This window comes from Pristis pectinata, chromosome 6 (assembly GCF_009764475.1).
Source record: "Pristis pectinata isolate sPriPec2 chromosome 6, sPriPec2.1.pri, whole genome shotgun sequence".
Lineage (NCBI taxonomy): Eukaryota > Metazoa > Chordata > Chondrichthyes > Rhinopristiformes > Pristidae > Pristis > Pristis pectinata.
In genome coordinates this window covers 92,919,089-92,941,314 of record NC_067410.1, presented here as the reverse complement: position 1 = coordinate 92,941,314, position 22,226 = coordinate 92,919,089, and the positions used below count along the sequence as shown (strand labels likewise).

Genomic DNA, 22,226 nt, shown 5'->3' with positions numbered 1-22,226 from the left:
GTTTTGGTCACCCTGTTATAGGAAAGATGTAGTTAAACAGGAAAGAGTGCAGAAAAGATTTACAAGGATGTTGCCAGGACTAGAGAGCCTCAACCTCTTCCTCTGGCAGCTCATTGCATACACTCACCACCCTCTGCATGAAAAAGTTTCCCCTTAAGTCCCTTTTAAATCTTTCCCTTCTCACCCTAAATCTATGCCCCCAAGTTTTGGATTCCACTACCCTGGGGAAAAGACTGTTACCATCCAGCTTATCTATGCTTCTCATAATTTTAAACATTTCTTTAAGGTTGCCCCTCATTCTCCTTTGTTCCAAGGAATAAAGACCAAGCCAGGCCAACCTCGCCCTATAACTCAGGCCCTCTAGTCCTGGCAACATCCTTGTAAATCTTTTCTGCACTCTTTCCTGTTTAACTACATCTTTCCTATAACATGGTGACCAAAACTGTACACAGTACTCCAGGTGCAGCCTCACCAACGACTTATACAACTGCAACATAATGTCCCGACTCCTATACTCAGTGCCCTGACTGATGAAGGCCAGTGTACTAAATGCCTTTTACACCACCCTGTCTACCTGTGACTCTGCTTTCAATGGACTATGTACTTGTTCTCCTAGGTCACTCTGTTACATTACATTCCCCAGTGCCCTACCATTCATAGTATGTCCTATGCTGGTTTCACTTCCCAGAATGCATCACCTCGCACTTACTGTATATGTATTGAAATCCATTTGCCACTCCTCAGCCCACTTCCACAAGCCAAGCCTTGTAAGATCACTGGTTTTGGGGTGAGGAGAGGCTGGTGTCATATGGTGGGGTTGGTGTTGGTGAAGGATTACCTTACAGGTGTCCCAATCCAATGCTGACTTAATGAAACATGGTTGACTGGAGTGTTCAGTGGTGGTCATTCTTGGGACAATATGGTCTAAGAGTTGGTGACACTGACTGCCAGTCTCTGTATCTACGAGTGAAGCACAATAGCTGCGACTGTCACTATACAATCCATGTATGGATTTTTGGAGCAATCTGTGGAGTCATTAACCTGTACTGGAAAGCAGGTATATCTGTGGGCGGCCACATATCAACTGCACTCGGTGTGGCAGATCCTTTGGAACAAAGCAATGGAGTTTTTCGGCAACTAAGGCGTCGTATTGTTCTATCATAGAACTTGTGGATTTCGTAAATTCCTCCTCTCTACATTCTCTCTACATTCTACTGTGGTTTTCAGATGCCTTAGCTCTTCATGGCACCAGAGCGTGGCGACACGTTGCAAGCTGCTCTCTACAGATCTACTCAATACCCTTACTATAGTCATTCTATGCTTTTAAATTTACACCTTACTCTGTACTGTTATTGTTTTTACCTGTACTACATCAATGCACTCTGTACTAACTCAATGTAACTGCACTGTGTAATGAATTGACCTGTACAATCGGTATGCAAGACAGGTTTTTCACTGTACCTCGGTACAAGTGACAATAATAAACCAATACCAATACCATAATGTTCCAAAACTGTTGCATGGAAAATGGCATCATCATTTATGAAATTGATACAGAAATTGCATCAGTCATGCCAAGCTGACACAAAACAACCCAGCAATGGCCATTATTGCATTTACTTTGGGTAATCTCCATTTTGAATTGCATTATGCTGAAAACAATTTTCCATACAGTTGACTTTCTGTGCCTGCGTACTTTCAGTAATGATTGATAACCTAACCAAAAGTTTAATAACCCCACATATTTCTTCTCATGTCCACCCCTAATGCTGGGGTTTCCATAATGCAGCCACTTTGTATTTACCATTCCAATACATGTCATCTTACATTGGAGAAAAATCAGGGTTTCAATGTCAATTCTGAATGAGGTTTTGAAATGCTTTGAACTTGAACTAGCAACAAGAATTAAAATCAGAACTGCCACCAAAAGCATTCCTGCTCTAAGGCCAAGATCAAGAAAATCTTGACTGACTGGTAAACTTTTATTCAAATGTGAAACATGTTGCATAACATTTACTCAGAGCTGAAACACATTGCACAATATGTTTTTGATATAATCTTTCAAGAAATTACAATGAAGCAGTTTCCTGTTTCATTCAATTGTGCTCAGGTTGTCAGTCCAAGTAATCAATATCAATTCTGTAGTAATGATAACAATGAAGAGAAGAATGAGGAAAGAAATTTGAGGAAAAGCAGGTAAGATTTTTGACTGAAGCTGTTTTTAAGAATGTTGTAGGAGGTTAGTACTACAATAATGAAACCACACCTGATATTTTAGACACTCAATTCTGCTGCAGGTATAAGATTAATTCTGCATCTGTATAACAAACAGTATGATAAGAATGTGGGAAATGTAAAAGTTAAATTCATGAATAATGGCAAACACACATAGATGGAATAATAATTTCTATTTTCAATTTCTGATATTGCTGTTCCACATCCATGGATCAGCTGGGGGTTACATAATGGAAAGAGATTAACTTCTTTAACCTAATTTCTCAATATTTATGACTTTTATGACCTTCAACAAAATCCCAGTTGTCTTCAGAATTCATGTTTTTAGCACACTGAAAATGTTTTTAGATTTTATTTTTGCCAAAAAGAACTCAAAAAGATCAGACCTTTTCAAAAGTACACAGTATTGAGACCTGTTGGGGATAGATTGCAGATATGGGAGGAGTGTATTCGTTATTGTGTAGGAATTTCAAGAGGAAGTTCTGTACTGATTAAAAACAAGCCTCTAAAGTGGTCAATAAATATGAAAGGTATGAAAATAATTTTTAACTTGGCCAGTTTATTAGCTCCTTACTTATGGGTTTGCCTTACAAATAACAGTAGCAGGCAAGTTGTGAACATATATGACAATCTCAACTCCAGTACTTAAAGCTAGCTCCCGAAAGTTTGAAATAAAAAATACTGCAGATGCTGGAAAGCTGAAAGAAAAAGAAAAATTTCTAGAAACACTGTGCGGGTATCTGTGGAAAGAGAAGAGTTAATATTTTCAGCATTTTCATATTTTATCTGAAAGAGTTTGTTTTCGGAAGAAGTGGAACTGAATGTATTTCAGAAGTTCAACATCTCAATGGCTCCTATCTTGAAAGCTGCTGAGGTGAACAAGGATCTGATACTGTAATGATTGTTTTTCACTGCATGAATGGCTAGATTCCTAGTAAAATGCTGTACTAAATACATACTACAAAAAGTGGTTGTGGATGAAATTATTCAAATAAGTTCTCTATCCATTTACAAATTTGAGATCTGCACAGAAATTAGCTTTAAGAAACTTACTGAATGCCAGTATCAAGGCATGAATGGGACACTTTGTATCCCAAATGCCTGAAAAAAATGTTGATAAGGAACAACCAAAGTCATCCAGAACCAGATGTGTCTTTAAGCAATATGAAGATATCCCATGTATCCTGAGAGATTGGAGGTACCCTACAGTACAGATTTACCATTGTCTCTTAGTGCATGATATTGTACAATAGGAGATATAAGACAGAAAGCACAGAACCTTTTTATGAATTGTGAGGAATGAAGAAGAGGTCGATGACAATATTGATACTAATGCAGCAGCAGACATAGTTGCCTGTGTGGTTCTGTATGATCTCATTTTGTGAGGTTCACCTGGGTCCCAGCTATCACCATTGGATATTTAGGTGCCAAACCCGCTTTGTCTCAAGACAAATCGGTCTGACAATGAACCTCATCTTACATTTCATACTCCTCACCTCCACCCCACTACATTGCTAACTGTCAACTCATGATTCAGCATTCAATTCCAGTTAAAAGCTACTCCTAAATCACTCACTAAAAGTGTGCAGTCCAGGAAGTAATTTTTAAGTGAACCAAATTTTTATATGTAGTTATTATGTGTAGGTGTGTGGTAGGAGAATTAGGGGGATGTTAACAGGTATGTGTAAGAGAATAGGTTACAGGATAATAAGTGAATCCAGAACACTTGTGTTATTAAGTGAATCAGAAGAGATTCTAGAACAGATCCCTGCAGAACACCACTGACAGAATACGCTCCATCTACCACCACCCTCTGTCTTCTATGGGCAAGCTATTTCTGAATCCACACAACCAAGTTTCCCTGGATCCCATCCCTCATGACTTTCTGAATGAGCCTTCCATGAGCAACCTTATCAAACACCTTATTAAAATCCACATACACTACATCCACTGCTCTACCTTCATCAATGTGCTTTATCACATCCTCAAAGAATTCAATTAGGCTTGTGAGGCACGACCTGCCCTTCACAAAGCCATGCTGACTGTCCCTAATCAGCCTATGCTTCTCCAAATGCCCATAAATCCTGACTCCAAGAATCTTTTCTAGTAATTTGCCCACCACTGAAGTAACTCAGTGGTCTGTAATTCCCAGGGTTATCCCTACACCCTTTCTTAAACAAAGCAACAACATTTGCCACCCTCCAATCACCTGGCACTACTCCTGTGGTCAGTGAGGATGCAAAGATCATTGCCAAAGGCACAGCAATCTCTCTCCTCGCTTCCCGTAATAACCTTGGCTATATCCCATCTAGCCCCGGTGACTCAGCTATCCTAATGTTTTTCAAAAGTTCCACCACATCCTCTTTCCTCATGTTGCTATGCCCTAGCATATCAGTATGTTGTATGCCATCCTCATACATGTCAAGGTCTCTCTCACTGGTGAATACTAAAGCAAAGTATTCATTAAGGACCTCCCCTACCGCTTCCAAATCCAGGCACATGTTTCCTCTTTTATCCCTGATTGGTCCTACCCTCACTCTAGTCATGTTCCTATTCTTCACATACGTGTAGAACGTCTTGGGGTTTTCCTTAATCCTACTTGCCAAGGCCTTCTCATGCCCCCTTCAATCTCTCCTAAGTCCATTCTTAAGCTCACTCCTGGCTACCTTGTAACTCTCCAGAGCCCTGTCTGATCCATGCTTTCTAAACCCTAGGTAAGCGTCTTTCTTCCTCTTTACAAGATATTCTATGTCTCTTGTCAACCACAATTCATTCACTCTACCATCCTTACCCTGCCTCAATGGGACAAACCTATCCAGAACCCCATGCAAGTACTCCCTAAACAACCTCCACATTTCCGCTGTGCACTTCCCCAAGAACATCTGTTCCCAATTTACGCTCCCACATTCCTGCCTAATAGCATCATAATGCCCCCTCCCCCAATTAAATACTTTCCCATATCGTCTGCCCCTATCCCTCTCCAAGGCTATGGTAAAGGTCAAGGAGTTATGGTCACTTTCTCCAAAATGCTCTCCCACCGAGAGATCTGAAACCTGATCAGGCTCATTGCCTAGTACCAGATCCAGTATGGCCTCTCCTCTAGTCGGCCTGTCCATAAACTGTGTCAGGAATCCTTCCTGGACCTACTTAACAAACTCTGCCCCATCTATCCCCTTTACACTAAGTAGGTGCAAATCAATATTAGGGAAGTTGAAATCACCCATGACAACAGCCCTGTTATTTTTGCACCACTCCAAAATCTGCCTCCCGATCTGCTCCTCAGTGTCTCTGCTTCTATTGGGGGGGGGTCTATAGAATACTCCCAGTAGAGTGATCACTCCTTTCCTGTTTCTGACTTCCACCCACACTGACTCAAAGACGATCCTCCCAGGACGTCCTCCCTTTCTACAGATGTGACACTGTCCCTGATCAGCAAAGCTACTCCTCACACCTCCATCCCTGTCCCTTTTGAAACACCTGAATCCCAGAATATCCAGCAGCCATCCTTGCCTTTGTGACAGCCAAGTCTCTGTAATGGCCACCACGTCATAGTTCCAATGTACTTACCCATGCTCTAATTTTATCACCCTTGTTCCTGATATGTATACCAAAAACATGCTGAATATTTGGGACACTTCTGCTGATAGGTCAGTGGACAAATGTGTAGACCAGTTTGCAGCCTACTCTGTCTTGATTTAGGATGGTGCAGATAATGTCCATTAGCTGCTAAGTTTCCGTCTGAACGGTGTTAGGTCTTAGTTTTAAAACTTCTTCAGATTAATGGGCAACAATTGCCTTTTACTTGTCCTCATTTGCAAAGAATGGCTACTTAGACAAGCTCACAAGGGGTGATTTGGATCCCTAGGACTGCACCCAGTGTTAATACTCATAGGAAATAAGAGAAGAAAGCAGAGAAACTATTCAACATGTAATGAGCTATATTTACCATTTCAGTGTACAAGGATGCCATAACCTTGAAGTTTAGAAAGAAAGAGCTTGTTGGTATACTGCACTGTTCACACAGCATATCCCAAAGACTTATAGCAAAGAATTACTTTTAACTTACAATTATTATGTGGTCAGTCACGTTAACTAATGTGCAAACATCAAGGCAGAAATCAATGCAGAAAGTGAGATAAAGAACTAGTTAAACATTCTTATCTGCTTGAGTAATAATGACAAAGTCATGAAGCAAACTTCCTACTCTGAGGGACAAGGGATATTTTACATCTTCAAAAGACAGTTTGGATCTTAATACAACAATGTACAGTATATTTGATGAGACTTCATGGCACTCTCAAGGCTTTAACTCTGCAAATCTAGACAGGAAAATCTCTGCTAATCCATGACCAGAGATTACAAAGTGTTCCGTAATTTGGACTAACACCTCTGAGAAAGCAATATCATGACGAAAAAAAATTCCCTCAGTGCCTCTCTGAAGTGTTATCCTGAAATTAAACAATCATCTGGGGTACCTCAAGACATACCACACAGGACATTACATTTATGTTAATTTACTGTAAATTTCCTCCCAAGTTATAATGATGTGGGTATAATGGACCAAATGGTATTCTTCTATCACATACACTTCTATGATTCTACAATTTTAGATTCTATTAATGAAGGCTAAGAGAACCTCCAGCATTATTTCATGTATTATGTTTTCAAGTTCCAGGAAGAATTTACAAGCTACTTATCCAAAGGCTAAAGCACTGTCAACTGAGACATTCACTGGTTTTACAAAAGCAACTGTACCATCATTGCACATTACTTGCACAAAGTGGAGTTCTTTGCAGATTGAGCTAGAAGTATAAATATACTTCTACCAAGCTCAGAGAAAGACAGAAGAAAATAGTGCAATCTGAGACTTCTAATAAAATAAAACAAAATATAATTCCAAGTCAATTAAAACCTCATTTGATATATTACTTATAATCAAAACAAATATTTTAATAGAAGACAATAAAATGTGTAAGGTGTACACCAAAATAATATAAATAGTTGAGCATAAAAGCATGAATAAAAAACTGTTCCATCCACAGACAATGGATAATCTTTCTTTCATTACCTCAACACATATAATTATAAGTACAACCATAAGTTTTGCGCAAAAATATCCTATCATTTCCAAAGGCAATCAATGAAAAAAACTTGCAAAATATATATCCTATCACACATTGATATGTTTGAGCAAAACCTTGCCTAACCCACATGGTGAGAGATTAGGCAGGCCATTTTCCACTTACATAAAGAAGACAAGCAGGAAGTCTGATTGCTTTTAGTGACTTGTATGATAACTAGGCAAGTTGCCAGCTCTGAAACCAATGCTTAAAAATTGATCATTGTGTAGAAAAACAGGAAATCTGGTAGACTTGGATAACAGATCGATTAACTGCAGATCTTAAAGGGTAGGTGCATTCCAACTATGGTCAATGAATGCCTAACGTTGAAGGAAACAGCTAGCATGCAATTGATCAGAGTACTACCCACATTCTGCAGAGCACCTGCATTCAGTCCACAGGTGTGACTTAGGCCTCCCTGTTGCTTCCCACTTTAATTGGCTACCCCACTCCCACTATGACCCACCTGGCTGTGGCCTCCTTCACTGTTACAATGGAGCCCAGCACAAGTTTGGGGAACAGTACCTCCTCTTCCTTCTAGACATGTTGCAGCCTTCTGGACTCAATATCAAATTCTACCACTTCGGATAATTCACTTCTGTATCAGAAGTTGCCATTTCTATTGCATATCATTCATCTGTGATATTGGCTCAATGTTTCTCTCTCCATTAGCACTGCCTGACCTCTGTCATAAAGTCCTACATTTTGCAACTTTTACGTCCTTTGTTTGTATTCTCATCCATTCACAGTCCTCATTTCATACCTTTTGTTCATTTTCTCTCCCTTTAACTGTCCCTATTAACTCATTAACTTATCCCCATAGCAACCCTGGCCTCACCGTATTAGAGATATTCCCTTTGACCTATTCATTCCTATCCCACCTTCCCTGCAGTTTAAAATTAACTTGTTTTCTCTCTTTCCCAGTTCTAGTTCAGGTCTTCAACCTAAAATGTTAACTCCTTTTCTCTTTCCACAGAAACCTGACTCACTAAGCATTTCCAGTATTTGATGGTTTTGTACCCTGACACTCTGATATAACCAGAATGATCTGTATAGAGTAACTAGAATGGGTGATCTGTGATAGAGTCACTATTAAATTAACCTGTAATGATGTAAATAGATGGCTTAATACGTCAATATTAGAATAATTGTTCTTGCAACATAACTGGCGTTTATGAAGAAATTTAATGAGCATTACAAGCAATATCTCTGTTACTACACAATCTGGTGATTTGATTTTTATCCTCATTACCAGCATCCCTTCTCTTACCCACTTTACAAGTCTATCGTCCATTCACAATGAGGCACTTCAATGCACTAGTTTCTGCTTGTACACACATCCTGAAAATGAAATTCTCAAATGAAAAAATGAAAATTTCCTGACAATGAAATTACACTCTTGCCAGTGGAGAGTACCCATCATCATCGTCACCAGCAAAAGAAGGACTTGCAAATTTAGAGAAAGGAAGTCAGGGGGCTACAGATGAAAAAGTATTTGGGCATTTTCCTTTTCCCTCTGTTTCAGCTTACTTGTCTATCACTCTCACTTACACTCAGAGTCATAGAGTCACGCGACATGGAAACAGGCCTTCGACCCAACCCGTCCATGCCGACTGTGTTGCCCAGCGAGCTAGTCCCATCTGCCCGCATTTGACCCATAGCCTCTAAACCCCTCCTAATCATGTACTTATCTAGATGGCTTTTAAATGTTGTTAAGTTGCCTGCCTCAACTACTATTTTTGGCAGTTCATTCCGGATACGCACCACAACTTTGCGTGAAGAAGCTGCCCCTGATGTCCCTTTAAAAACTCTTGCCTCCGATCTTAAACCAATGCCGTCTTGTTTTTACCACCCCCTCCTTAGGAAAAAACACTATGTGCTTTCACCCTGTCTGTGCCCTTCATGATCTTAAATACCTCCATCAGATCACCCTTCAATCTCGTGGCCGCTTAGTGGTGCAATTCATCTGATGCCGCTATTGAATGTAAACCTTGTTCCTTAGCTGCTTCCCTTGTTCTTCTAATGACAGAACCTCTGTACCTGTAGTAACAGAAGCAAGCAACTCCTGCAGATGCTCTCACCTGTTCATTGAATTGCCATTGATGTCAGGACATCCAGCAGTTTTTTAGATAGGTAAAGAGATCCTTCTTATCTGTACTTCACAGGGTGTGGCACAGTCGATATTTATGGTGCAAACATAATTGTCCTTAAACTGACATCCGTGCTTGACCATTTAGGAGTAAACCACATCACTCTGGATCTAGGTCACACTTAGGTCCAGATGGAGAAGAATGCCAGATTTTCTTCCTTTGTGGACATTAGGGAATCAGTAATTTTATGGTTTTTGGGAATTTCATAGTTACTCAATTTTCAATCCATATATATGAATTTCAGTTCCCCAGATGCCAGAATGGGATTTAAACTTGCTTCACTGGATTACTAATCCATATTTTTGCGTTGCTAGTCCAATAACATAACCACTGTACTGTTGTGCTCAAAGGGTGCATTACAGAGAACAAGTGCACAGGAACAGCAACAGCCATAAATGGTGCATTGAGTAAATGAGGAAACCCCAGGGCCTGGAGTGTTGAGGGGAGCTTGGGTATCAGCGCCCAGTGAGTCACGTGCTGAACTATAGGGATTTTGGAACACTCACAAGCAGATTGTAGGCTTATTACTCTTTCTACCCTATCTATGCCTCTCGTAGTCATACATCCTTTAGCTCGGCCACAAGGTAAACAAATCCAGCCTCTTCTCAAAACTGAACTGCTTCTTCCCAGCCTTTATCCTGATGAATCTCCCCTGCACCTCTCCTGTGCATGCACATTCTTCTTACAGTGTAGCAATCAGAACTGTACACAGTATTCCTGCTGTGGCCTAACCAAAGTTTTATAACTTTGTACCATAACCTTCCTGCTCTTATATTCTGTGCCCCGTCTAACGAAGACAAGTATCCTATGTGCCTTCTTCACCACCTTACGCTGCCACTTTCAGGGAACCTTGGACTTCTATATCAGGGTCCCTCTGTTCCTCAGTACTCCCTAAGGTCCTACCACTTATTATCTATGTCCAATCCTTATTAGTCTTCCACAAGTCCAACTCCTCACGCATATAAGGATTAATTTCTACTTACCATTGCTCTGTCCGTCTTATCATCTGATCAATATCATCGAATCTTAGTCATAGAGCTGTTGAGCAAAGAAGTGGGCCTTTGGGCCAACTTGTCCATGCCGACTGTGATGCCTATCTATGTTAATCTCACTTGCCTGTATTAGCCCATATTCCTCTACTCCTTTCCTATCCAAATACCTGCAAAATACCTTTAACTTATAATTGTATTCACCTCTACCACCTCCTCTGGCAGCTCGTTCTATTTAGCCACCACCCTCTGTGTGTAAACTTGCCTCTCAGATCTCCTTTAAATTTGTCCCCTCTCAACTTAAGCCTATGCCCTCTAATTTCAGTCTTTCCTACCCTGGGAAAAAGACTCTGACTTCTACCCTATCTATACCCTTCATCATCTTATAAACTTCTGTAAGGTAACCTCTTAGGAGGTTAAGGAGGTTTGGCTTGTCACCGAACACTCTTACAAACTTCTACAGCTACTTCCCTTCATCCATTCTGTTTTTGAACCAACTGACAAAACTCTAATCATGACAGTTTAGCAACACTATGACCACTTTGACTACTTTGCACTAAAATTGACTTTTGTTTGTTCTAATTGTGTTCTTTCTTGTAAAAATTGTGTATAATTTATATTTAATATACATTTTTCTTGTGAATGTTTCTTATATGATGCTATGTGCCTTTGATGCTGCTGCAAGTAAGTTTTTCATTGCACCTGTGCATACAGGTACTTGTGCATATGACAATAACCTCAATTTTGACTTTGAGGTAACCCCTTGGCCTCCTATGCTCCAGTGAGAACAATTTCAGTTTATCAATCTCTTCTTGTAACTAAAATCCAACATTCCAGTACATATCTTGGCGAATCTCTTCTGCATTCTCTCTATAGCTAACACATCCTTCCTGTAGTGTGGCAACCAGAACTGTACACAATACTCCAAGAGCAACCTAACCAAAGTTTTGTACAGCTGCAACATGATGGCCCAACTGTTATATTCAATCCTTCATCCATGGAAGGCAAACATGCTGAATGCCTTATTCACTGTGTCACCATTTTCAGGGAAGTATGAACTTGCACCTCAAGATCTCTCTGTACATCAACACTCTCATGGTCCCTACCATTTACTGTATATGCCCTACCAGTATTTGACATTGCAAAATGCAATATCTCGTACTTGTCTGGATTAAATTCCATCTGCCACCACTCCACTCAACTTTCCAGATGCTCCATGACTCTCTGTATCCTTCAACATCCTTCTTTGCTATTTAGAACTCCACCAATTTCTACACTGGCAGCAAACTTACTAGTCAGACCACCTACATTCTCATACAAGTCCTTTATATATATGACAAACAACAATGGTCCCAGCACCGATCTCTGCAGTACACAACCAGCTACAGACTTCCAGTCAGAAAAACAACCCTTCACCACCACCCTCTACCTCCTATCACCAAGCCAGTCTTGGATCCAGTTTGCCAAGACATCCCAATGACATACCTTAACCTTCTGGACCAACCTACCAGGCAGGTCTTTGTCAAAGGCCTTGCTAAAGTCCATGTATACCATGTTTACTGCCTTGCCTTCATCAATTTTCTTAGTAACCTCCTCAAAAAACTCAGTCGGATTTGTAAGACAAGATTTACCCTGTACAAAACCACGTTGAGCGCCCCCCCCCCCCCCCCGCCCCCAATCGGTCCCTGCCTTTCCAAGTGACCATTAATTCTGTCTCTTAGAATTTTTTCCAATCATTTCCATACTACTGATGTAAAGCTCACTGGCCTTAGTTTCCTATCTTATCCTTACAGCCTTTTTTGAATAAGGGAATAACACTTGCTATCCTCCAGTCTTCTGGTACATCACCTAAGGCTAACAAAGCTCAAAAGCTCTGTCAGAGCTCTAGCAATCTCCTCCCTTGCTTCTTACTGCATCCTAGAATAGATCCTGTCAGTCGCTGGGCATTTTTTCACCTTAATGTGTGCCAATATCTTTAGAACTTCTTCCTTCCTGATATAAGCATGTTCCAGAATATCAGTTTACCCTCCCCTAATTCTCCATCCTCCACATCTTTCTCCCTGGTGAATACCAATATCATCCTGCAGGTATGTGCTTCACTCTCAAGAACAACAGCAAGTTTCATGTCTTCTGCAAACTTAATAATCATACCTACTACATTATAACTAAATTGTTAATGTATATGATAAATAGTAAGGGTTCAGGTCTATGTATAAACCACCAGTCACAGGCTTCCAATCACAAAAACAATCCTCACCATCACCCTCTGCCTCCTATTACCAAGCCAACTTTGGATCCAATTTACCAGTTTGTCTCAGATCACATGGGCTCTAATTCTTGGACGAGTATCCCATGTAGAACCTTGCCAAAGGCCTTACTGAAGTCCAGTAAATTTGCAGATGACACCAAAGTTGGTGGCATAGCGGACAGTGAAGAAAGGTTATCCAAGATTACAACAGGATTGAGATTAACTGGGAAAGTGGGCCAAGGAATGGGAGGTGGAATTTAACTTGGAGAAATGCGGTGTTGCATTTTGGTAAGTTAAACCAGGGCAGGACTTGCACTGTAAATAGCAGGGCACTGGAGAGTGTTGTAGAACAGAGAGACTCGGGGTATAAGTACATAGATCCCTGAAAGTGGTGATGCAGATAGATAGGATGGTGAAGAAGGTGTTTGGCATGCTCTGACTTCATCAGCCAGGGCACTGAGTACAAGAGTTAGGATGTAACATTACAACTGTACAGGACATTGGTGAGACCGCACTTGGAGTATTGTGTGCAGCTGATCAGCTAGCTATAGGAAGGATTTCATTAAGCTGGAAAGGGTGCAGAAAGGATTCACAAAAATGTTACCAGGACTGAAGGACTGAAGGAGAGATTGGATAGGCTGGGACTGTTTTCCAGAAGTGCAGGAGGCTAAGGGGTGACCTTACAGAAGTATGTAAAAACATGAGGGGCATAGATAAGGTGAATGGTCACAGTCTTTTTCCCAGGGTAAGGGAGTCTAAAACTAGAGGGCATAAGTTTCTGGTAAAAGGGGAAAGATTTAAAGGGGACCTGAAAGGCAAGTTTTTTACACAGAGGGTGTTGGGTATGTGGAATGAGCTACCAGAGGAAATGGTGGAGTTGGGTACAATTATAATAGTTAAAGGAGATTTAGACAGGTACATGTATAGGAAAGATTTAGAGGGATACAGGCCAAATGCAGGCATATGAGACTAACTCAGGTAGGCAACTTATTCAGCATGGACCATGTGACTCTATGATTCCATGTAAACTACATCAGCCACACTGCCCTCAGTAATGGATCAAAGTAGGATTAGTGTAAAAATGGGTGGCTGATGGTTGGTGTGGGCTCAGTGGGTTGAAAGGCCAGTTTCCATGCTGTATCTCTCTATAATTCCACAGTTTGAGAACCTCTCATCATTTGTCATCTGCTGTTGCAAAATGGAGGTCATTCTCTACTTAAAGAAAAATTAGAACTCTTCATTTCCTCTTACCAGAGCGCTGCAGGCAGAACAAACACATGGCTCCACAATCATGCCATGCATACCCATGTTAAACTTCAATTTTATTTATCTCATGTCAACTTCCTACCAACACTACGCAACCCCTCAATGCACCAATTTAAACTCAACATTGTACATGAAAATTATATTTGGGTTTGAGTAAAATGAAATTTCCACAGACATTATGCTTTTGATAGGATCAGAATTAGGCAAGACAGTCTTCGTCATCGTGGCTATCCCTCAAGGTCGAGGATGATGGTCTTCGTTCCGAAAAAGTAGCACACAGAGCGAAGACGCCTGTGCATGTATTTGTTTAACGTGTACTTGATGTTGCACTACAACAAGCACACGATACTTCACAAATCAACCAACTGATTCCAATGGCATGGAGACCACGACGATTGGAGCTGATAGATTTGTTGCAGCCTTCATCCGCCTTCATAGCTGTTGAGTTCAAGATAACTTTATCCGCCTGTTCCACCATTGAGGTCTTCGTTGGTACATGATGAGCAAAGGAATTTAAGTCCTGGTCTCCATTTTGCACCAGGAAGTAGGCAATATAGAAATGAAAATCTCAAATGGGGCACTTCATCTGCCCATTGCTCAAGCCTACCTGATAGTATTTTCAGTTGGCATTCTACATAGCCTAACAGAGGAAAGAATCACTCTACCTACTTGGAATCTATTTTAGCTATACATGAAATTTTTCTCTCTCAGAACTCAGTGGTGATCCATCTGCTGGAGCGGCAGCTTGATGGTCAGGTGTGATTTCCAAACTATCAGTTGCAATCTAATAAAAAAAGTACACCATCTTTACGTTTGGTGAGCTTCTATATCAAGCTATTATGAAAAGCAGAGAATCTTTTTCCACCCAATATATAATGCATTCACTCTCCCATTGAGACACATTGCACATCGAAATTGAGGAATATTAGGCAAAGTTTGACAACAGGCAAATCTTAGAGCTCTTTAAACATGTACAGAGGCTTTGCCAAATAAATTCACACAGTTTACCAAAAAAGTGCACTAAAATGCGAAGTTTGCCTTTCTGACTTAGCTGAATATGCCTATTGAAAATATTTGTTTGATTATATCATTACATAAAGAGTTCCTCATTTTCATTTTATTGCTCTTAAGTCTACAGTGTATACCATAAAAAATCAGATTTTTTTACCCGTTGTGGACTGTTGGTGAGCCACATCGATAGTAACCAGAAAAAGAAAGGAATACATCCACACCACTGTTATTTCCATGTTGTTATTTTCTTTCTCGTGCTCTTGTTCACAGTGGTTTTGCAGTCTGCAGTAAAGATTCAACTGCTGTCACATTTTAGATAACATGCCAGAACTCCTCCCTCCTTAGGAATTTTTGCCAACATCTTTTTCTGACATTTTTTCCGGGTTGAATTAACTTTCCTCATACTTCAAAGGCAGGAGATCCTGTAGCTTCAGATCTCCTAGCACATTGATTAGTAGTTGTATCATGTTTATGCTTCATATTAAAACCAGCAGGGACTATAAGGTAGCACACATGTGGTAATCTCAGTAAGAGTAAAATGCTGGATTGTTGTACAAACCTATCTGTCCCTCAGAAAAAGAAATTTGCTGTCTTTATCCATTCAGGAGGACAGTGTCATGTGATGGCACTGGAGAGAGGCAACATTTTGCAGGTAGGTCCCGAAGGAAATCTTAAATATTCCCATTCTTACCTTTTAAAGCTGAAATTTGCAGCCACAATGATTGCAGTAAGAAACGATGTTTTAAGCCATTTAAATACATTAGCAATCTTACGATCACAAGACAGACCGACAGACTCAGCAGACCAAACCACCCACAAGGATAGTTCAGCACCTGGAAGCATCAGGAAGGCCTCTGTTTTGCCAGAAACCATGGAGATCGGAGAGGGCTTCAGGTAAGACTGAGGCACCGGAGTTTGAGACCCCCCCCCCCCCCCCCTCCCTAGCATCCTCCTGGCCAATGTGCAGTCATTAGAAAACAGGATAGAGGGCCTCAGACCAAGACTGCTGTATCAGAGAGACATGAGAGACCGCTGTGTACTCTGTTTCACAGAGACATAGCTCATCCCTAGCTCTCTGGACATGCCCTCCATCATGAGGGTTTCACTGCCCACCAGATGGATCGGACAGCGGAGTCAGGTAAAGACAGAGGCAGCGGTGTTTGCTTCTTGATTAATTCATCATGGTGCTTGGACATGGTGGTTCTGTCTCAGTCTTGTTCCCCTGACCTGGAACATTTGGCAGTCAAGTGTCGTCCATACTATCTGCTGAGGGAGTTCTCCACTATTATCCTGGTTACAGTATACATCCCACCCCAGGCAGATGTCAAGCTGGCACTGGAGAAACTGAGCACCGTGATTAACAGGCATGAAGCAGTGCACTCTGATGCCTTCTCCCTCATTGCAGAGGACTTCAACCAGGCCAGCCTGAAGAAACCTCTGCTGAAGTACTACCAGCACATCACCTGTAACACCAGAGGACCCAACACACTCAACCATTGTTAAAACACCATCAGGTGTGCCAACTGAGCCATCCCACACCCATACTTTGGGAAATTAGACCACTTGGTTGTGTTTCTGCTCTTGCATACAGCAGAGGGCGAAGCACGCAGCACCCATGGAGATAAACACAAAGGTATGGTCAAGGGGGGTGGAGGACCGTACACAGGATTGTTTTGAATCGGTGGACTGAACCATTTTCATGGATTCAACAACAGATCTGAACAAATATTCCACAGTCGTCACCAGCTTCATGAAGACCTGCGTGGACAAGTGTGCACCCACAAAAACATATTGAGACTTCCCAAACCAGAAGCCCTGGATGAACCAGGAGACTCAGTCTGCTGAGAGCTAGATCTGTGGTGTTCAGGACTTGCGATCCGGAGACACAAACAGACGCTTGACAGCTATGGCAGGGTTTGCACGCCATCACCTCCTACAAGGTAAAATCGAATAGCGTAAACAGCAATGACCCATCACTCCTTGATGAGCTTAATGCCTTTTATGCACACTTTGAGGGGGAGAATAATGACATAGTTGTGCAAGCCCCCACAGCACCCGACAATCTCAGTCTTGGAGGCTCATATCAGAATATCCTTCAGGAGGGTGAACCCTTGCAAGGCATCTGGCCCTGATGCTGTACCTGCTAAAAAACTGCACTGACCAAATGGCTGGGACATTTTCAACTTCTCGCACCTGTGGTCTGAGGTTCCACCTGTTTCAATTGTCCCGGCGCCCAAGCAGTGTAAGGTGACCTGCCTCAATGACTACCCTCTGGTAGTGCTTACGCCCACTGTAATAAAGTACTTCGAGAGGCACTAATCAATTCCAGCCTCATTAAGGACCTGGACCTGTTTTAATTCACCTATCACCACAATAGCTCTACAGCAGACGCTAGCTTGCTGGCACTCCATTCCGCTCTGGACCACCTGGACAATCAGAACACATACGTCAGGCTTTTGTTTATTGTCTACAGCTCTGTGTTCAACACCATCATCCCCTCAAAACTCATCATCAAGCTCCAAGACCTGGGACTCTGTACCTCCCTCTGCAATTGGATCTTTGACTTCCTCACTGGGAGACCACAATCAGTACAAAACCTCATCTCCTCTTCGGTGACCATCAATACAGGCACACCTTAGGACTGCATGCTTAGCCCCATGCTATACTCTCTCTATACCTATGACTGTGTGGCTAAGGATAGCTCCAATGACATCTACAAATTCGCCAATGATACCACTGTTGTTGACATAATCATGGTTGGTGACGAGCGGCGTACAGGAGTGAGATAGGTCAGCTGGCTGAATGGTGTCATAACAACAATCTTGCACTCAACATCAGCAAAACCAAGGAACTGATGTGGACTTTAGGAAAGGGAAGTCAGGCAAACTCGCACCAGTCCTCATTGAAGGGTCTGCGGTGGAAAGGGTGAGAAACTTCAAGTTCTTGGTTATCAACATCTAAGAGGACCTATCCTGAGTTCAGCACATAGTTGCAACCATGAAGAAGACATGCCTGTTTAGGAGATTCAGCATGTCAGCAAAGACTCTGACAAACTTGTACAGATGTACAGTGGAAAGCATTCTGACTGACTACATCACAGCCTGGTATGGAAACTCCAATGAACAGGAATACAAGAGGCGACAGACAGAGGCGGACTCAGCATTTCCATCATGGATACAGCTTTCCCCACCATCAAGGACATCTACAAGAGGGAATGACTCAGGAAGGTGACATCCATCATTAAGGACCCCCACCATCCAGGCTGTGCCCTCTTGTCGATGCTGCCATCAGGCCTGAAGACCCACACCTCATGGTTCGACAACAGCTGCTTTCCCACTCCCATCAGGTTCTTGAACCAACCTGAGAAACCCTGACACTACCTTGGACTATACTGCTTTTTCTCTCTCTCAACTTGTACTAGTGTCATTATGTTTAGTTTGTCATGTAAGTTATGTATTCTTCGTGTTAATTTAAGGTTATGTTAACTTACATTTGTCATGTTTGTAATGTACTGTGATGCTACTGCAAAGAGTTCATTTTCATAGCATTTATACCCTGTGTATGCCTGCCTATGACAATAAAGTTGAACTTGAACTTGGACAATAAGCTTGAATTTGTATTAATGCTGTTTCATTGAGTTCATGTGCCATGAGATAAGGGAAGGGAAAAATAATCAGTCTATTCTGATCACAAATCGGTTATCCAAGGCTAAAAGACGTGTTTATGCAGGTGATTGATAAAATCATATCGGAACTGGTTGCCATTGTTCTCACTGTCAAAGTTCAAAAAGAATGCACATTTAGCAACATACTGGAGAGTGGCCAATGCTGGCAGAATTCTACACCTGTAAAAGTCGCTCTGTTCAGGAGAGGGACTGAGAAAAATAGAAAATATAAAAAGACTATTCACTGAAAGTATCAAAAGGTTTTTGTCAATTGATAAATTATGCCTCAGGGTGCAGGACAAAGCTAGTTATTATAGCTGATCTTACTTGGTAAAAACAGCTAAAATATTGTTTGTGCCTTAAATTTTAGAACATAACATTTGAGGTACTTTGCAGAAATATTATAATAATATCACACAATCCTAACAGATCTCTGTTCCACATGGAGAAATGTAAATGTAGATGGTCACAACAACGGATAATGGTGTTACGAAGAACCAATGCACAAATGATAAGGGAGTGAAACATCGAATAATTGATTGGCTTTGAACAATGTCATACTGCTGAATGCCATCCAAAGGTTAGTTTTCTTTTAACCTTCAGAGGATAATTACTCTTTAAGACCGTAGCATGTCAAGTGTAATCCCATTATTTACTTGGGAATTAATGTGTTAATAATTGGAATGGTGGAACTTTTCCCACCAAGTATTACTGCAAATCGCTACTTCAGGGTATGAGACGTCCATTGTGTTTAAATTGTTAAAATAAAATCAGACAGCGCTGGAAATACGGATCCAGTTGAGCATCATGGAAAGAGAAATAGAGCTGTATTTCGGGTCAATTTCATCAAAACTGAGGAACATGTTTTAGGTTGCAGAGAAGTGAGCAGAGATGGAGAGAACAGAGGGAATGTCTGTAATGATAAACCAGACTTTCTACTCCATTATCAGAAATGCCAGCAGTGGAGATTCTCAAAGACCCTTAAGGCAGGATATAAAAGTGAAGAATGCCAAACCTATGTGTCCCTGAAAATTGCAGTCTTGGTTCTAACTAATACCAAGGGCTTTTGCTTAAGTATACAGTATCAACCACCCAAAAAAATGATGGTAGTCAGAGTATCAATATTATGAGGAAATGATAAAGGCCCAGTTCAGACCTCTGAGCCACATCACTTGTCACATCCCACCAATCCAAGAATGCAGCCTTTATCCCCTTGTATATTCTGCACTCAGACTGTTTAATTTAGGTTTGCCATCTGCCTGAGTGGCACAGTGGCTCAGCTAGTGGAGCTACTGCCTCACAGCTCCAGTGAATGATGCTGACTTCAGGTACTGACTGAGTGGAGTTTGCATGTTCTTCTTGTGACCACATGTGTTTCACCTGGACATTCAGTTTTCTCCCATATCCCAAAGACTTGAGAGTTGGTAGGTTATTTGGCCACTGTAAATTGGCCATATTAAGTGGATGTGTGGCAGAATCTGGGAAAGTTGATGGGAATATAGGGAGGATATTTTACAGGGATAATTAGTGGGGGCCTGCTTTGTGCACCAGCATAGACTTGAAGGTGCAATATGACCTCCTTCTATATTGTAAGGAAATATGGACATGGACCAGACTGAGGTGCATCCATCCAGCTGCCCCAATTCATCTGCACTGCCCACACCCATTGTTCCCCTTTTCTGGGTATGAAGAATTGAGTGAACTAATTCAGTGAGCCAGAGCCATGTATGCTGAGACAGCATAATGCTGAGGCCCCAGTCTTAGAACACCCTGAAGCCGATTAAACAGTCTGTTGGAGGAACTCAGTGGGTTGAGCAGCATCTGTGGGGGGATTGAAATTGCCACTCTTTGCAGGGTTCAAAACCATAGTGCAGGTTTTCGAACCAAAACATTGACAGTTCCTTTTCCCTGACAGACGTTGCTCAGCGTGCTGAGTTCCTGCAGCAGATTGTTTGTTGCTTCATATTCCAGCATCTGCAATATCTTGTGTCTCCGCCCTGAAGCCTATGAAAGTGCATCACTGTCTGAGACTTTTAACTTATTTATTCAATGCCTCTAATAATCAGAGCCATATTAAAGTAGTTCAAGTAGATTTAATTTATTAACGAAATAAAAAACTACATGCAGTCCCTGGGTTACAACAGGATTCCGTTCTTGAGATCTGTTCATAACCTGAATTTTTCGTAGGTCAGAAATGAACAAAAACAACGCGTGGGTGAAGATCGCAGAAACAGCTATGACAGGAGAGCAAGCAAGTGCGGGAAGGGTTGCCATGTGCTCAGTGCTCCCAGGTCTGCTCGGATCAACCCAGTCCTTGACTGTTGTGGCTTGGGGGTGAGGCACACAGTTCATGCCTGAGCAAGATGGGGTCAAATGAGCCCTCTGGATAAATGGTAGAGCTGTCTTGAGAGGGATAAAGTTTCTCTTGGTCCTTTAACTGTCTGCTATCTGGTGGCAGTCCCACCAGAGCCACAGTTTGCCAGGAGCATTGTGGAGAGAGCCATTGATGTCCTTAGGAAGGAATCGCAGTGCCTGTATCGATCAGGAAGTAACCTACGTGTCTCAAAGAACATAGAACATCTAACATTACAGCATAGTACAGGTCCTTCGGCCCACGATGTTGTGCCAACATTTTATCCTGCTCTAAGATCTACCTAACCCTTCCCTCCCACATGTCCGTCCATTTTTCTATCATTAAAATTATGCCCCCTCGTGTGAGCCGTTTTCGCCCTGTCTTCTCCTTGTCTCCTCCTTCTCATTGTTGTCTGCTGTATACTCCAAAATTTAACTATGAGGGAATTTCCCCCTCCCTGAAGGAGGAGAAAGAGGTGAAGCATGTCAGATCAATTACTATCATCAAGAAACTGGTTGCAGTTTTAAAGGATTTATCACCTATCATCAAGGTGCATGTGGTACAAGATGTACTCCAAACCATGTAACTGTCACAATAAAGTGGTATATTCTCTGTGAACACATCTCAAGTTAACTCTAAAAGTTCAGCTGTATATAGGCAAAGGGACTGATCAACAATTTCATGCAGAAGTAGCCATCTCGCTCACCAGCTCATTACTGTTCAGATATTTTACATCCACAGGATGAAGACAAACAATGAACCAAATCCTGACTTGGTACCATGTTGGTTCACCCCTCCACTTACTACCACCTTCATGAAGCCTAAAATACAATGCATGAAAGTAAATAGTAAGGATTTAATGATGCACAATAATCTTAAGAATTAAATCAAATTAGTCACGAAGGAACAGAAACAGAAACATTTAATAATGATTGTGTTAACCCGACCCGACGGAGCACCCGAGGCCAAGTCCCGACGCCAAGACCCACCTAGACTTCCCCACTGGCAGCTCACTCATCTTCAAGTCACTTAAACCTGTGTGGAAGCAACAACTTACCTCACAGGACAGCAGAATCCACTCCAGGTCTTCCAAGCTTACCTCCCAGTCCAGATGGATCCATTCCAGATCTTCCAAGTCTGTTCTCTGGCAATCACATACCTGCCATTCTAGGTAAATCCACTCCGGGTCA

At 41.6% G+C, this 22,226-nt stretch overlaps 1 protein-coding gene and 1 long non-coding RNA gene across 10 annotated transcripts in view; one reads left to right on the top strand and one right to left on the bottom strand.

The window, feature by feature from the left end:
- The window catches only part of LOC127571234 (fibulin-1-like), a 149,473-nt gene that overhangs the window by 68,297 nt on the left and 58,950 nt on the right, over positions 1–22,226 (bottom strand). The window lies entirely within an intron of this gene.
- The window catches only part of LOC127571236 (uncharacterized), a 33,255-nt gene continuing 13,126 nt past the window's right edge, over positions 2,098–22,226 (top strand). The window contains exons 1-2 of the long non-coding RNA XR_007956462.1: positions 2,098–2,196; positions 19,113–19,263. This is a non-coding gene — a long non-coding RNA (uncharacterized LOC127571236). The remainder of the gene's footprint in view (positions 2,197–19,112; positions 19,264–22,226) is intronic.